General features: G+C 54.6%; 7 non-coding genes across 7 annotated transcripts; all 7 read right to left on the bottom strand.

Moving 5' to 3' along the window:
- Positions 1–1,831: 1,831 nt before the first annotated feature.
- LOC137751932 (small nucleolar RNA SNORD116) lies at positions 1,832–1,923 on the bottom strand. Its single transcript, XR_011070995.1, has one exon. It is a non-coding gene; the product is annotated as a small nucleolar RNA SNORD116 (small nucleolar RNA).
- Positions 1,924–4,331: 2,408 nt separating this feature from the next.
- Positions 4,332–4,423, bottom strand: LOC137778166 (small nucleolar RNA SNORD116). The gene has a single exon (XR_011076758.1). It is a non-coding gene; the product is annotated as a small nucleolar RNA SNORD116 (small nucleolar RNA).
- A 389-nt stretch (positions 4,424–4,812) lies between these two features.
- LOC137751738 (small nucleolar RNA SNORD116) lies at positions 4,813–4,904 on the bottom strand. The gene has a single exon (XR_011070936.1). It is a non-coding gene; the product is annotated as a small nucleolar RNA SNORD116 (small nucleolar RNA).
- Positions 4,905–7,362: 2,458 nt separating this feature from the next.
- On the bottom strand, positions 7,363–7,454 carry LOC137751886 (small nucleolar RNA SNORD116). Its single transcript, XR_011070978.1, has one exon. It is a non-coding gene; the product is annotated as a small nucleolar RNA SNORD116 (small nucleolar RNA).
- Positions 7,455–9,862: 2,408 nt separating this feature from the next.
- LOC137778155 (small nucleolar RNA SNORD116) lies at positions 9,863–9,954 on the bottom strand. The gene has a single exon (XR_011076752.1). It is a non-coding gene; the product is annotated as a small nucleolar RNA SNORD116 (small nucleolar RNA).
- A 389-nt stretch (positions 9,955–10,343) lies between these two features.
- On the bottom strand, positions 10,344–10,435 carry LOC137751733 (small nucleolar RNA SNORD116). The gene has a single exon (XR_011070934.1). It is a non-coding gene; the product is annotated as a small nucleolar RNA SNORD116 (small nucleolar RNA).
- Positions 10,436–12,893: 2,458 nt separating this feature from the next.
- Positions 12,894–12,985, bottom strand: LOC137751809 (small nucleolar RNA SNORD116). The gene has a single exon (XR_011070967.1). It is a non-coding gene; the product is annotated as a small nucleolar RNA SNORD116 (small nucleolar RNA).
- Between the last annotated feature and the right edge of the window lie 1,886 nt (positions 12,986–14,871).

The following is a 14,871-nucleotide window of genomic DNA, read 5'->3' as shown; positions in this document are numbered from 1 at the left end:
CCGTCCATCAAACCCCTGGTATGGGCCTTGAACTTCCCCGCCTGAGCCGCCTCCCCACCGACACAGCACAGGGATGTCATCCTGAACCGCTGAGACACCCTCAGGGGAAATGGGATTACTCAGCGTAAGAGCCACTGCCCTCTGGGGAACCAAACCACTCCTGGCGCATACGCTTCCACACAATGGACTCAGCCTCAAGGGGAAATGTGGTCCCTGAGATCTTCCACAAGGGAACGACCCTTGGCCAAATGTCACGACCTCCAACAAAAGCAGCTTGTAGGGACCGGTGACAAATCGCACCAGAGGAACTCCTGGACTGAATAATGGAGATTCACCTGTAGCCATACTTCCTGGCCTGCTGCCAAGACTGGCAACCTACCCTTAGCCCACACACAAAGCTAATGGCACGGGAACCATTCCGATGCTCAACGCGGCGGGGAAACCCTTGCAACAATGGTGTAACTTGCAGTGGTGTCTGGCACTTTCACACTCTGGGCCCATCAGTGACGTGACATTGGGGAAACCGTGAGGCCCAGGTACTCTACAAGCAACTTGTTACCCACAGCCATGCAACGACAGAACCCAGACAACAGCCTAGACACTTGAACCGGTATGATTTGTCTGGCCTGTGGCCAGGCTCGCCGGATACCACAGTCTCGACGCACCAGCGGGTGGCAGGAAAAATGACACCCACACCACACATCCTCTCCTGCCCTTAAAACTGTAGCCTTTCCTTGGCAGCCGACTCCCTTGTTTCTGCATGGTTGCGCCCAATGACCTCCTAGTAGAGCTCCAATCCTCAGGGAACGCTATGTGGGCCGGGTATAGAAATGATGCTTGGCTGTCCTCAGGAACACCTTCACATCTTCAACACAGGGGGAACGTGGCCAGACAGGGAAAAAACACCCCAAGGCCTCTAAATCGGCCCCCATGAGAAGACACCATACTGTGCCATGAAGGCAACCTTTCGCTGGACAAGGACCCGCCATGAAGCAAATCGACCAAGGAGAGGAAAGAGGCGGGACAGTCCACAAAGGTGCTCCCGTATTCTCTCCCTACACGTGCCTCCAGATGCTCCTGAGGGAATCCCAAATGTGTTCCGGGGACCCCATGGCCACCGTCGATCTATCCACCCACCAATAAACCTGTGGGCTTAGTCAGCCATCTCACGTGTCTCTTTCACTCGCCTTGCCTTACTCTCTCTCCACCGGGATCCCAACGTGTCACGGCAAGATGCCAGAGCCACCCCTCACCAAGGAAGCTTGCCGTGACCAAGCTTGACTAAGGCATTTTCCAGCCCCTTCACACAGCACACACAAGCAGGACACAACCCGAGGAGGAGCCATCAGATTGCCTAAACTCCCAGGAACACTGGCCCATTTGATTTCTCCCCTCATCAGGAGAAACCTAAATTGCATATGGTCTCCCAAGCAGAACATGACAAAGAAGCCTGGCCTAGGCCTGGAATCCTGTTCTGACCCTGAGCCTACAGACTTCTGTTTCTTTGAGGCCACAAGGCAATGACCAGCAGGTGGGGGCAGCCTGTAGAACACAAGCGCAGGTGGCAGAACCAGCAATGGCGCACGCTTCCTCTCCTACCTGCATGCTGAACCGTGACAGGGGACAGCAGTCCTGGCTAGACCAAGGAACAAAGAGACGGCAAGCTGTCCCAAGCCTTCCCACCTGCATTGGCATCCCAGGCTCCTTTCCCAATGGCTCTTCTCCCCATGAGATGACCACAACCCTCAACTTGAACAACGTGGCTGTGGACACCCACAACTGCAAATGCAATGTGAACCTCTCCCTACTTTCCTTTTGGGAGCCACGTGCTGGACCTCAGTTCCAAAGAGGAGACGGTAGGGATTTTTCACTCATTTTGTTCAGATTTCCAAGGAATGCATTTGTGGGAGTCATCATCGATCCAAACACGGGCTCAAACGTTGGACATGCAAAGTTGCAGATTCCACCATGGGACGGCCAGCGAGCTGAATCATATCAGCGTACAGAAGTGGCCAGAGCCGAGCCATGAGTCAGGAAATGCAGCCAGTTCTCAGGGCATCAAAGCTCGTGTTCCCCGAGAAATTACCAGAAGGTGAGGGTGTAGCCCCGGTGCACACGTTCCCGTCGCCAAACCTTTAGGTTAAGCAAAGAAGTGTCCCTTACCGCAACAAGGGTTAAAGCAGGATCCTCATGGAATGCACGCCAGGACCCATCCGAGACTCCTTCGCCTGGCCTCGCCTTGCCACGCCGTCCTCCTTTCAACGGGTATCAGGGATTATACGGATGGCCCCAGGCTGCTGCTAGCATTCCTTCCCTGGCATTCCACCTGGCTCGGGTGAGAGAACACACGCAGGCTTGAGGAGGGTGCACGGGCGCAGCGAGGGACAGGTCGATACCACCCAGTGATGTGTGTTCTATCTCTCCTCAACATTTCATTTGCTGTCCGTCTTGCCTGTGTGTACGCACCCAAATGTGAAAGCATCGTGGCACAGGCGCCTTCAGAGCATGCGGCCATCAGGACAAAGAGCGCCGCCGGCCAACAACACCCTGGTCTCGGGCCCTGAAATTCCTCTCCTGAGCAATCTGCCCCGCATCACAGCAAAACGATGTCTTCCTGATCCCCTGAGACACCCTCAGGACAACTGGGCCCCCTCAGCCTAAGAGCAAGTGCCCTCTTTGGCAACAAACACGCCCTTGGCACTTATGATTTCACACAGTGGACACACCCTCAAGGCGAGAGATCTACCACAAGGGAAGGGCCCTTGGCCGAATATGACGACCTCCATCAAAAGCGGCTCGTAGGGACCCGGGACAAAGTGCACCTGAGGTACCCCTGGACTGATCAAGGGAGACTCACCAGCAGGCATACTTCCTGGTCTCCTGCCAAGCCAGAGGAACTTCTTAGGACCGCAACCAAAGCTAATGGCAAGGGCTCCATTCCAATGCCCAAAGTGGCGGGGCAAACCCTTGCAGCAACTGGGTATCTTATCGTAGCACCTTGCACATTGTCTTTCTTCCCTTCAAGGACAAGACCTTGGAGAAACCATGAGACCCAGGTCCTCCAGAACCAACGTGTCACCCACAGCCGTGCAATGAGGGAACGCCTCCAACATCCTGGACCCTTGAACCGGCATGACTTCTCTGGCTTGAAGCCATGCATGCTGGAGATCACAGGCTCGCAGCACCAGAAGGCGGCAGGACAAAATGACCCCTGCAGCACACATTCACTCCAGCCCTTAAACCTGTAGCATTTCCTTGGCAGCCAACTCGCTTCTTTCTGCATGGTTGGGCCCAAAGACCTCCGGGAAGAGCTCCAAACCTCAGGGAATGCTATGCCGACTGGGCATAGCAATGACGCTGGGCTGTCCGAAGGAACACCTTAACATCCTCAACATAGGGGCAAGGAGGCCACACAGGGACAAAACATCCCAACGGCTCCAAATCGGGCCCAGTGAGAAGACACCATACTGTGCTGTGAAGGCACCATTCAGTGGAACAAGGACCCGCCGTGAAGCACATTGAGAAAGGTGAGGAAAAGGTTGGGATGGTCCATGAATGTGCACCTGTGTTCCTTCCCTACACGGGACTCCAAATGCTCCTGAAGATATCCCAAAAGAGTTCCGGGAACCCTATGTCCACCGAACATCTATCCACCCAACAGTAAGCCTGTGGGCTTAGCCAACACTCTCACGTGTATTTCCCACTCGCCTTGCCTTCCTCTCTCCACCAGGATCCAGACGAATCCACCCCTCACCTAAGTAGCTTGATATCCCCTGGATTTGCCTAAGGCATTTTCCAACCTCTCCACACACAACACACAAGCAGGACACAACCCAAGGAGGAGCCAACAGCGTCGCCCAAATCTGTGGGACGGTGGCCCATTTGATTTCCCCTGACCATCAGGGCAAATGTAAACTACATCCCACCTCCCAAGCTGAACATGACATAGAAGCCTGGCCTGGCCAGGACTCCTTCTCTGACCCTGAATGCAGAGACTTCTGCTTCCTTGCGGGAACAAGGCAACGACCTGAGCTCGAGGGTGGCCTGTAGATCTCGAGGGCAAGCCAGAGGAGTACCAGTGGCTCACGCTTCCTTTCATACCTGCATACAGACCGCGGCAGGATATAGCAGTTTTGGCTAGACTCAGGTGCCCAGAGACATCAAGTTGTCCTTAGCCTTCCCATGTAGATGGACATCCCAGGCTCCTTTCCACATGGCTCTTTCTGCACGAGAAGCCCGCCACCCTCAACTTGAACAATGTTGCTGCACACGCCCACAGTAGCAAATGCGACATGGACCTCTCCCTAATTTTCCTTTGGGAGCCACGTGCTGGACCTCAGTTAGGATGAGAAGATGGTAGGTATTGCTCATTCATTTTGTTTAGATTTTGAAGGAATGCATTTATGGGAGTCATCATCGATCCACGCAGCTGCTCAAAGGCTGGACGTGCAAAGTCGCGGATTGTCAGCAAGCTAAAACCTCTCAGCAGTAGGGAGCGGCCAGACTCGAGCCACGGGGCAGAAAGTGCACCCAAGTCTCAGGGCATTGGAGCTCGGGTTCCCCAGGAAGAGCCCGGAATGTGACGGGGTAGTCTCGCCGCACAAGTCCCCGTGGCCAAACATCTAGGTTTCTTCAAAGAAGTTCCGTTTACCCCCACAAGGTTTCTACCACGAACCTTGTCAAGCCAGAGGCGATGCCCTTGGGTCGTACAGAAAGCTATTGGCATTGGAGATATTCCAATGCCCAAACTGGCAGGGCAAACCCTTGCAGCAACTGGGTAACTTGCCCTGGCGCATTGTATTTTCGCCCCCGGGACTGTCAGTGACATGACCGCGGAGAAACCTGAGACCCATTCATTGGTTCAGAGTTCCAAGCAGTGCATTTATGGGAGTCATCATCAATCCACCTGCTCAAAGGCTGCACGTTCAAAGTTGCAGGCTCCACCGCAGGGCAGCCAACGATCTCAATCATGTCAGCAGTCAGGAGCGGCCAGAGCCGACCCACGGGGCTGCCAATGGAGCTAAGGATCATGGCATCGGATCTGGGGTGCCACTGGAAGAGCCAAGAAGGTGAGGGTGTAGTCTCAGGGCACAAGTCCCCGTGGCCAAACATCTAGGTTTCTGCAAAGAATTTCCACTCACCACCACAAGGTTCCTACGAGGATCCTCAAGTACTTCACGCCAAAATCACTCTGAGACTCTTTTGCCTCGACTTGCCTCAACTTGGCGCACTGTCCTCACTTCGCCAGGTTTCATGGACTATACAGAGGGACCCATGCTGCTGCAGGTGTTTGTTCCCGGGCACTCCACCACCTGCCTCAGTGTGACAGAACACAGGGATGTTTGCGAAAAGTGAAAGGGGGCACAGAGGCAAAGGGTGATACCGCCCAGCGAAGTGCGCTGCGATGTGCGCTATATCTCCCCTCAACATTTCATTTGCAGCCCATCATGTCTGTGTGTCCACAGCCAAACGTGAATGCATCATGGCACAGATGCCTTAAGAGTGCACGGGCATCAACACAAAGAGCACGGCCGTCCATCAAACCCCTGGTATGGGCCTTGAACTTCCCCGCCTGAGCCGCCTCCCCACCGACACAGCATAGGGATGTCATCCTGAACCGCTGAGACACCCTCAGGGGAAATGGGATTACTCAGCGTAAGAGCCACTGCCCTCTGGGGAACCAAACCACTCCTGGCGCATACGCTTCCACACAATGGACTCAGCCTCAAGGGGAAATGTGGTCCCTGAGATTTTCCACAAGGGAACAACCCTTGGCCAAATGTCACGACCTCCAACAAAAGCAGCTTGTAGGGACCGGTGACTAAACGCACCAGAGGAACTCCTGGACTGAATAATGGAGATTCACCTGTAGCCATACTTCCTGGCCTGCTGCCAAGACTGGCAACCTACCCTTAGCCCACACACAAAGCTAATGGCACGGGAACCATTCCGATGCTCAACGCGGCGGGGAAACCCTTGCAGCAATGGTGTAACTTGCAGTGGTGTCTGGCACTTTCACACTCTGGGCCCATCAGTGACGTGACATTGGGGAAACCGTGAGGCCCAGGTACTCTGCAAGCAACTTGTTACCCACAGCCATGCAACGAGAGAACCCAGACAACAGCCTAGACACTTGAACCGGTATGATTTGTCTGGCCTGTGGCCAGGCTCGCCGGATACCACAGTCTCGACGCACCAGCGGGTGGCAGGAAAAATGACACCCACACCACACATCCTCTCCTGCCCTTAAAACTGTAGCCTTTCCTTGGCAACCGACTCCCTTGTTTCTGCATGGTTGCGCCCAATGACCTCCTAGTAGAGCTCCAATCCTCAGGGAACGCTATGTGGGCCGGGTATAGAAATGATGCTTGGCTGTCCTCAGGAACACCTTCACATCTTCAACACAGGGGGAACGTGGCCAGACAGGGACAAAACACCCCAAGGCCTCTAAATCGGCCCCCATGAGAAGACACCATACTGTGCCATGAAGGCAACCTTTCGCTGGACAAGGACCCGCCGTGAAGCAAATCGACCAAGGAGAGGAAAGAGGCGGGACAGTCCACAAAGGTGCTCCCGTATTCTCTCCCTACACGTGCCTCCAGATGCTCCTGAGGGAATCCCAAATGTGTTCCGGGGACCCCATGGCCACCGTCGATCTATCCACCCACCAATAAACCTGTGGGCTTAGTCAGCCATCTCACGTGTCTCTTTCACTCGCCTTGCCTTACTCTCTCTCCACCGGGATCCCAACGTGTCACGGCAAGATGCCAGAGCCACCCCTCACCAAGGAAGCTTGCCGTGACCAAGCTTGACTAAGGCATTTTCCAGCCCCTTCACACAGCACACACAAGCAGGACACAACCCGAGGAGGAGCCATCAGTTTGCCTAAACTCCCAGGAACACTGGCCCATTTGATTTCTCCCCTCATCAGGAGAAACCTAAATTGCATATGGTCTCCCAAGCAGAACATGACAAAGAAGCCTGGCCTAGGCCTGGAATCCTGTTCTGACCCTGAGCCTACAGACTTCTGTTTCTTTGAGGCCACACGGCAATGACCAGCAGGTGGGGGCAGCCTGTAGAACACAAGCGCAGGTGGCAGAACCAGCAATGGCGCACGCTTCCTCTCCTACCTGCATGCTGAACCGTGACAGGGGACAGCAGTCCTGGCTAGACCAAGGAACAAAGAGACGGCAAGCTGTCCCAAGCCTTCCCACCTGCATTGGCATCCCAGGCTCCTTTCCCAATGGCTCTTCTCCCCATGAGATGACCACAACCCTCAACTTGAACAACGTGGCTGTGGACACCCACAGCTGCAAATGCAATGTGAACCTCTCCCTACTTTCCTTTTGGGAGCCACGTGCTGGACCTCAGTTCCAAAGAGGAGACGGTAGGGATTTTTCACTCATTTTGTTCAGATTTCCAAGGAATGCATTTGTGGGAGTCATCATCGATCCAAACACGGGCTCAAACGTTGGACATGCAAAGTTGCAGATTCCACCATGGGACGGCCAGCGAGCTGAATCATATCAGCGTACAGAAGTGGCCAGAGCCGAGCCATGAGTCAGGAAATGCAGCCAGTTCTCAGGGCATCAAAGCTCGTGTTCCCCGAGAAATTACCAGAAGGTGAGGGTGTAGCCCCGGTGCACACGTTCCCGTCGCCAAACCTTTAGGTTAAGCAAAGAAGTGTCCCTTACCGCAACAAGGGTTAAAGCAGGATCCTCATGGAATGCACGCCAGGACCCATCCGAGACTCCTTCGCCTGGCCTCGCCTTGCCACGCCGTCCTCCTTTCAAGGGGTATCAGGGATTATACGGATGGCCCCAGGCTGCTGCTAGCATTACTTCCCTGGCATTCCACCTGGCTCGGGTGAGAGAACACACGCAGGCTTGAGGAGGGTGCACGGGCGCAGCGAGGGACAGGTCGATACCACCCAGTGATGTGTGTTCTATCTCTCCTCAACATTTCATTTGCTGTCCGTCTTGCCTGTGTGTACGCACCCAAATGTGAAAGCATCGTGGCACAGGCGCCTTCAGAGCATGCGGCCATCAGGACAAAGAGCGCCGCCGGCCAACAACACCCTGGTCTCGGGCCCTGAAATTCCTCTCCTGAGCAATCTGCCCCGCATCACAGCAAAACGATGTCTTCCTGATCCCCTGAGACACCCTCAGGACAACTGGGCCCCCTCAGCCTAAGAGCAAGTGCCCTCTTTGGCAACAAACACGCCCTTGGCACTTATGATTCCACACAGTGGACACACCCTCAAGGCGAGAGATCTACCACAAGGGAAGGGCCCTTGGCCGAATATGACGACCTCCATCAAAAGCGGCTCGTAGGGACCCGTGACAAAGGGCACCTGAGGTACCCCTGGACTGATCAAGGGAGACTCACCAGCAGGCATACTTCCTGGTCTCCTGCCAAGCCAGAGGAACTTCTTAGGACCGCAACCAAAGCTAATGGCAAGGGCTCCATTCCAATGCCCAAAGTGGCGGGGCAAACCCTTGCAGCAACTGGGTATCTTATCGTAGCACCTTGCACATTGTCTTTCTTCCCTTCAAGGACAAGACCTTGGAGAAACCATGAGACCCAGGTCCTCCAGAACCAACGTGTCACCCACAGCCGTGCAATGAGGGAACCCCTCCAACATCCTGGACCCTTGAACCGGCATGACTTCTCTGGCTTGAAGCCATGCATGCTGGAGATCACAGGCTCGCAGCACCAGAAGGCGGCAGGACAAAATGACCCCTGCAGCACACATTCACTCCAGCCCTTAAACCTGTAGCATTTCCTTGGCAGCCAACTCTCTTCTTTCTGCATGGTTGGGCCCAAAGACCTCCGGGAAGAGCTCCAAACCTCAGGGAATGCTATGCCGACTGGGCATAGCAATGACGCTGGGCTGTCCGAAGGAACACCTTAACATCCTCAACATAGGGGCAAGGAGGCCACACAGGGACAAAACATCCCAACGGCTCCAAATCGGGCCCAGTGAGAAGACACCATACTGTGCTGTGAAGGCACCATTCAGTGGAACAAGGACCCGCCGTGAAGCACATTGAGAAAGGAGAGGAAAAGGTTGGGATGGTCCATGAATGTGCACCTGTGTTCCTTCCCTACACGGGACTCCAAATGCTCCTGAAGATATCCCAAAAGAGTTCCGGGAACCCTATGTCCACCGAACATCTATCCACCCAACAGTAAGCCTGTGGCCTTAGCCAACACTCTCACGTGTATTTCCCACTCGCCTTGCCTTCCTCTCTCCACCAGGATCCAGACGAATCCACCCCTCACCTAAGTAGCTTGATATCCCCTGGATTTGCCTAAGGCATTTTCCAACCTCTCCACACACAACACACAAGCAGGACACAACCCAAGGAGGAGCCAACAACGTCGCCCAAATCTGTGGGACGGTGGCCCATTTGAGTTCCCCTGACCATCAGGGCAAATGTAAACTACATCCCACCTCCCAAGCTGAACATGACATAGAAGCCTGGCCTGGCCAGGACTCCTTCTCTGACCCTGAGTGCAGAGACTTCTGCTTCCTTGCGGGAACAAGGCAACGACCTCAGCTCGAGGATGGCCTGTAGATCTCGAGGGCAAGCCAGAGGAGTACCATTGGCTCACGCTTCCTTTCATACCTGCATACAGACCGCGGCAGGATATAGCAGTTTTGGCTAGACTCAGGTGCCCAGAGACATCAAGTTGTCCTTAGCCTTCCCATGTAGATGGACATCCCATGCTCCTTTCCACATGGCTCTTTCTGCACGAGAAACCCGCCACCCTCAACTTGAACAATGTTGCTGCACACGCCCACAGTAGCAAATGCGACATGGACCTCTCCCTAATTTTCCTTTGGGAGCCACGTGCTGGACCTCAGTTAGGATGAGAAGATGGTAGGTATTGCTCATTCATTTTGTTTAGATTTTGAAGGAATGCATTTATGGGAGTCATCATCGATCCACGCAGCTGCTCAAAGGCTGGACGTGCAAAGTCGCGGATTGTCAGCAAGCTAAAACCTCTCAGCAGTAGGGAGCGGCCAGACTCGAGCCACGGGGCAGAAAGTGCACCCAAGTCTCAGGGCATTGGAGCTCGGGCTCCCCAGGAAGAGCCCGGAATGTGACGGGGTAGTCTCGCCGCACAAGTCCCCGTGGCCAAACATCTAGGTTTCTTCAAAGAAGTTCCGTTTACCCCCACAAGGTTTCTACCACGAACCTTGTCAAGCCAGAGGCGATGCCCTTGGGTCGTACAGAAAGCTATTGGCATTGGAGATATTCCAATGCCCAAACTGGCAGGGCAAACCCTTGCAGCAACTGGGTAACTTGCCCTGGCGCATTGTATTTTCGCCCCCGGGACTGTCAGTGACATGACCGCGGAGAAACCTGAGACCCATTCATTGGTTCAGAGTTCCAAGCAGTGCATTTATGGGAGTCATCATCAATCCACCTGCTCAAAGGCTGCACGTTCAAAGTTGCAGGCTCCACCGCAGGGCAGCCAACGATCTCAATCATGTCAGCAGTCAGGAGCGGCCAGAGCCGACCCACGGGGCTGCCAATGGAGCTAAGGATCATGGCATCGGATCTGGGGTGCCACTGGAAGAGCCAAGAAGGTGAGGGTGTAGTCTCAGGGCACAAGTCCCCGTGGCCAAACATCTAGGTTTCTGCAAAGAATTTCCACTCACCACCACAAGGCTCCTACGAGGATCCTCAAGTACTTCACGCCAAAATCACTCTGAGACTCTTTTGCCTCGACTTGCCTCAACTTGCCGCACTGTCCTCACTTCGCCAGGTTTCATGGACTATACAGAGGGCCCCATGCTGCTGCAGGTGTTTGTTCCCGGGCACTCCACCACCTGCCTCAGTGTGACAGAACACAGGGATGTTTGCGAAAAGTGAACGGGGGCACAGAGGCAAAGGGTGATACTGCCCAGCGAAGTGCGCTGCGATGTGCGCTATATCTCCCCTCAACATTTCATTTGCAGCCCATCATGTCTGTGTGTCCACAGCCAAACGTGAATGCATCATGGCACAGATGCCTTCAGAGTGCACGGGCATCAACACAAAGAGCACGGCCGTCCATCAAACCCCTGGTATGGGCCTTGAACTTCCCCGCCTGAGCCGCCTCCCCACCGACACAGCATAGGGATGTCATCCTGAACCGCTGAGACACCCTCAGGGGAAATGGGATTACTCAGCGTAAGAGCCACTGCCCTCTGGGGAACCAAACCACTCCTGGCGCATACGCTTCCACACAATGGACTCAGCCTCAAGGGGAGATGTGGTCCCTGAGATCTTCCACAAGGGAACGACCCTTGGACAAATGTCACGACCTCCAACAAAAGCAGCTTGTAGGGACCGGTGACAAAACGCACCAGAGGAACTCCTGGACTGATTAATGGAGATTCACCTGTAGCCATACTTCCTGGCCTGCTGCCAAGACTGGCAACCTACCCTTTGCCCACACACAAAGCTAATGGCACGGGAACCATTCCGATGCTCAACGCGGCGGGGAAACCCTTGCAGCAATGGTGTACCTTGCAGTGGTGTCTGGCACTTTCACACTCTGGGCCCATCAGTGACGTGACAGTGGGGAAACCGTGAGGCCCAGGTACTCTACAAGCAACTTGTTACCCACAGCCATGCAACGAGAGAACCCAGACAACAGCCTAGACACTTGAACCGGTATGATTTGTCTGGCCTGTGGCCAGGCTCGCCGGATACCACAGTCTCGACGCACCAGCGGGTGGCAGGAAAAATGACACCCACACCACACATCCTCTCCTGCCCTTAAAACTGTAGCCTTTCCTTGGCAACCGACTCCCTTGTTTCTGCATGGTTGCGCCCAATGACCTCCTAGTAGAGCTCCAATCCTCAGGGAACGCTATGTGGGCCGGGTATAGAAATGATGCTTGGCTGTCCTCAGGAACACCTTCACATCTTCAACACAGGGGGAACGTGGCCAGACAGGGACAAAACACCCCAAGGCCTCTAAATCGGCCCCCATGAGAAGACACCATACTGTGCCATGAAGGCAAACTTTCGCTGGACAAGGACCCGCCATGAAGCAAATCGACCAAGGAGAGGAAAGAGGCGGGACAGTCCACAAAGGTGCTCCCGTATTCTCTCCCTACACGTGCCTCCAGATGCTCCTGAGGGAATCCCAAATGTGTTCCGGGGACCCCATGGCCACCGTCGATCTATCCACCCACCAATAAACCTGTGGGCTTAGTCAGCCATCTCACGTGTCTCTTTCACTCGCCTTGCCTTACTCTCTCTCCACCGGGATCCCAACGTGTCACGGCAAGATGCCAGAGCCACCCCTCACCAAGGAAGCTTGCCGTGACCAAGCTTGACTAAGGCATTTTCCAGCCCCTTCACACAGCACACACAAGCAGGACACAACCCGAGGAGGAGCCATCAGATTGCCTAAACTCCCAGGAACACTGGCCCATTTGATTTCTCCCCTCATCAGGAGAAACCTAAATTGCATATGGTCTCCCAAGCAGAACATGACAAAGAAGCCTGGCCTAGGCCTGGAATCCTGTTCTGACCCTGAGCCTACAGACTTCTGTTTCTTTGAGGCCACACGGCAATGACCAGCAGGTGGGGGCAGCCTGTAGAACACAAGCGCAGGTGGCAGAACCAGCAATGGCGCACGCTTCCTCTCCTACCTGCATGCTGAACCGTGACAGGGGACAGCAGTCCTGGCTAGACCAAGGAACAAAGAGACGGCAAGCTGTCCCAAGCCTTCCCACCTGCATTGGCATCCCAGGCTCCTTTCCCAATGGCTCTTCTCCCCATGAGATGACCACAACCCTCAACTTGAACAACGTGGCTGTGGACACCCACAGCCGCAAATGCAATGTGAACCTCTCCCTACTTTCCTTTTGGGAGCCACGTGCTGGACCTCAGTTCCAAAGAGGAGACGGTAGGGATTTTTCACTCATTTTGTTCAGATTTCCAAGGAATGCATTTGTGGGAGTCATCATCGATCCAAACACGGGCTCAAACGTTGGACATGCAAAGTTGCAGATTCCACCATGGGACGGCCAGCGAGCTGAATCATATCAGCGTACAGAAGTGGCCAGAGCCGAGCCATGGGTCAGGAAATGCAGCCAGTTCTCAGGGCATCAAAGCTCGTGTTCCCCGAGAAATTACCAGAAGGTGAGGGTGTAGCCCCGGTGCACACGTTCCCTTCGCCAAAACTTTAGGTTAAGCAAAGAAGTGTCCCTTACCGCAACAAGGGTTAAAGCAGGATCCTCATGGAATGCACGCCAGGACCCATCCGAGACTCCTTCGCCTGGCCTCGCCTTGCCACGCCGTCCTCCTTTCAACGGGTATCAGGGATTATACGGATGGCCCCAGGCTGCTGCTAGCATTCCTTCCCTGGCATTCCACCTGGCTCGGGTGAGAGAACACACGCAGGCTTGAGGAGGGTGCACGGGCGCAGCGAGGGACAGGTCGATACCACCCAGTGATGTGTGTTCTATCTCTCCTCAACATTTCATTTGCTGTCCGTCTTGCCTGTGTGTACGCACCCAAACGTGAAAGCATCGTGGCACAGGCGCCTTCAGAGCATGCGGCCATCAGGACAAAGAGCGCCGCCGGCCAACAACACCCTGGTCTCGGGCCCTGAAATTCCTCTCCTGAGCAATCTGCCCCGCATCACAGCAAAACGATGTCTTCCTGATCCCCTGAGACACCCTCAGGACAACTGGGCCCCCTCAGCCTAAGAGCAAGTGCCCTCTTTGGCAACAAACACGCCCTTGGCACTTATGATTCCACACAGTGGACACACCCTCAAGGCGAGAGATCTTCCACAAGGGAAGGGCCCTTGGCCGAATATGACGACCTCCATCAAAAGCGGCTCGTAGGGACCCGTGACAAAGGGCACCTGAGGAACCCCTGGACTGATCAAGGGAGACTCACCAGCAGGCATACTTCCTGGTCTCCTGCCAAGCCAGAGGAACTTCTTAGGACCGCAACCAAAGCTAATGGCAAGGGAGCCATTCCAATGCCCAAAGTGGCGGGGCAAACCCTTGCAGCAACTGGGTATCTTATTGTACCACCTTGCACATTGTCTTTCTTCCCTTCAAGGACTAGACCTTGGAGAAACCATGAGACCCTGGTCCTCCAGAACCAACGTGTCACCCACAGCCGTGCAATGAGGGAACGCCTCCAACATCCTGGACCCTTGAACCGGCATGACTTCTCTGGCTTGAAGCCATGCATGCTGGAGATCACAGGCTCGCAGCATCAGAAGGCGGCAGGACAAAATGACCCCTGCAGCACACATTCACTCCAGCCCTTAAACCTGTAGCATTTCCTTGGCAGCCAACTCGCTTCTTTCTGCATGGTTGGGCCCAAAGACCTCCGGGAAGAGCTCCAAACCTCAGGGAATGCTATGCCGACTGGGCATAGCAATGACGCTGGGCTGTCCGAAGGAACACCTTAACATCCTCAACATAGGGGCAAGGAGGCCACACAGGGACAAAACATCCCAACGGCTCCAAATCGGGCCCAGTGAGAAGACACCATACTGTGCTGTGAAGGCACCATTCAGTGGAACAAGGACCCGCCGTGAAGCACATTGAGAAAGGAGAGGAAAAGGTTGGGATGGTCCATGAATGTGCACCTGTGTTCCTTCCCTACACGGGACTCCAAATGCTCCTGAAGATATCCCAAAAGAGTTCCGGGAACCCTATGTCCACCGAACATCTATCCACCCAACAGTAAGCCTGTGGCCTTAGCCAACACTCTCACGTGTATTTCCCACTCGCCTTGCCTTCCTCTCTCCACCAGGATCCAGACGAATCCACCCCTCACCTAAGTAGCTTGATATCCCCTGGATTTGCCTAAGGCATTTTCCAACCTCTCCACA

The sequence above is a fragment of the Eschrichtius robustus genome, chromosome 1, assembly GCF_028021215.1.
Source record: "Eschrichtius robustus isolate mEscRob2 chromosome 1, mEscRob2.pri, whole genome shotgun sequence".
Taxonomy (NCBI): Eukaryota; Metazoa; Chordata; class Mammalia; order Artiodactyla; family Eschrichtiidae; genus Eschrichtius; species Eschrichtius robustus.
Note: the sequence above shows the minus strand (reverse complement) of the source record. Positions and strands in the feature narration are given on the sequence as shown.